Below are 2,646 nucleotides of genomic sequence, written 5' to 3'. Positions count from 1 at the left end.
GCCACGACACTCTAGCCCGGGCAACACAGTGAGACTCTGTCTCAAAAAAAAAAATATTATAGTAATGTCAATCTACTTCAAATTAAAATATAGATTCAATTCGATACCAACCAAAATCTCAACAAGGGTGTGTGTGTGTGTGTGTGTATGTGTATGTGTGTGTGTGTTTGTAAGTTGACAACATGATTCCGAAATATATATGGAAGTACAAAGGACCAAAAATAGTCATAACAATCTAGGAATAGAAATACCATTTATCAAATATTTTTACAAAGCTATAATAATTAAGATAATTTAGTATTGGCAGAGAGATGGACAAATTAATTAATGAAATAGAATTAAGTGCCCAGAAAGAGACCAATACATATATTAACACTTGATTTATGACAGAACTGGCACTGCAGATCAGTGGGGAAAGGATGAACATCTCAATAGTTCTGCAAAAACGTGCTCTTCATGTGGGAACTTAATCCTACCTTTTGTTTGAAAAACAAGCAAAAATTCACATAGATTAAAAAACTTAAATGTACAAATCACAAATGTAAACTTTTAGAAAAATATCTTTGTGAACTTAAGATAGAGAATAATTCATTAAACAAAACCCATAAACCAAAAAACATAAAAGAGGCCAGACACACTGGGTCATGTCTGTAATCCCAGCACTTTAGGAAGCCTAGGTGGGAGGATTGCTTAAGGCCAGGAGTTCGAGATCAGCCTCAGCAACATAGTGAGACCCTTGTCTCTACAAAAAAGTTGGGTGTGGTGGTGCACACCTATAGTCCTAGCTACTCAGGAGTCTGAGGCAGGAGGATCATTTGAGCCCAGGAGTTGGAGGTTGCAGTGAGCTACGATCACACCACTGCATTCCAGCCTGGGTGACAGAGTGAGACCCTATCTCAAAAAAAAAAAAAAAGAAAAAGAAAAGAAAGAAAGAAAAAGTAAATAAAAGAAAAGAGTATCAAATTTGAGTATGCTTAAATTTAAAACTTCTCTTATTGAAACATATTACAAAATGAAAAGACAAATCACAAACTGAGAGAAAACATTTGCCACATGTAATTAACAAAGGATAGTGTTTGCAGTGTAATTGACAAAGGATAGTGTTTGCAGTGCAATTTAAAAATCAATAAGAAAAATTAAAAACTTAATAGATAAATGGGCAAAAACCTTGGCCAGTCACTTCACAGAAGACAAAGCATAAATGACCAATAAACATATAGAAGAGCAACCTCAATACTAAGGGAAATGGAAAACTCACACAAATGTGATACCATTTCATACCTACCATATTGGAAAAGATTTAAATCTGACAATAAGTGTTACAAAAGATGCACTGAGCAACTGGAGCACACATACAAAACCATTTTGAAAAAGTAATGGCATTATTTAGTAAAGTTGAAGTTGCATATACCCTATGACCCAGCAATTGCACTTCCAGGTATATACACTGGGTAAACTCTTGCAAGTGTGCACCAACATAGCTACATGAATGCTCAGAGAAGCACCGTTTGCAATAGTATGAAAAGAATGAAAATAATTCAAATGCCCATAAGTAGTAGAATTAATAAATACATTCTTGAGCAGTCACACACTGGAATTTTCTACATAGCAGCAAATAATAATGAATTACAACTTCATGAAACAACATAAATAGTCCAAAGAACATAATGATTTATCTTAAAAACAAAGCACAAAAAAAGCCACAGAAGAATGCCTACAATAGAATCCCTTTTACATAGAGATGATTGTATAGGGATACAAAGGTATATGGTAAAAGTATAAAGAAAAGCAAGAAAATAAACACAGAATTCAAGATGAGACTACCTCAATGAGAGGAGGGAAAGAGGAGGGAACACAGAGGACTTAAAAGGCAATGTCAGTGTTTTTTTTTAATCTTAAATTTGGTGGATGACAGCAGTGTTCATTATAATTCATTATATATTACATATAATTTGTAAATATTCTTTTGTATATTCTTGGTATTTAAGACTTTTTTAAAACAATGGAATTTCTCATTTTTTAATGAATGTTATAAGCAGTAAAAGATCAAATCTCAACTTAGCAGCTATTCTTAGCAGCTAAACAAAATTTCTGGGGGCACTTTGCCACCATATATTGATGTGGTGTAATGATATCCTTTCTCTTTCATGCGAAGCAGTGTCTATCAAAAACATACCTGGAGAATAGCCAAATGCCAAAGCTGACTGTCAACCTAAGAAAAGCAGTACAATCTTGGCACAAAACCAGAAACCCATTGAATTTGCCTTTGCCATGTAGTTAAAAAGACCATGTGTTGTTTCACTGAAAAGAAAATAATAAGCAGCAGACAGTATGACCACAGATGCAATGAACTTTACTGACCAGAGTCTTGTAAATTAGAGTCAGTTGTCCTGAATACCAAAGCAATACCTGCACAGGGTAGAAAAACATAGGAGTTCTGATTCGAGAAAGGAAACCTATTGGAATTCAGATACAAATTTATAATCAATGGTAAATTCTCTGGAATATTTCTATAATCAAATTTCTATGTGGATTAAAATTGTGTCTGAAGTTTCTCTTCTCACAGTGGTCCCCAACCTTTTTGGCACCAGGGAACAGTTTCATGGAAGATAATTTTTCCATGCATGCGGGGGCTGGGGAGTGAGG

This window comes from Propithecus coquereli, unplaced genomic scaffold (genome assembly GCF_000956105.1).
Source record: "Propithecus coquereli isolate 6110/MARCELLA unplaced genomic scaffold, Pcoq_1.0 Scaffold31, whole genome shotgun sequence".
Lineage (NCBI taxonomy): Eukaryota > Metazoa > Chordata > Mammalia > Primates > Indriidae > Propithecus > Propithecus coquereli.
This window is presented reverse-complemented; position numbering follows the sequence as displayed.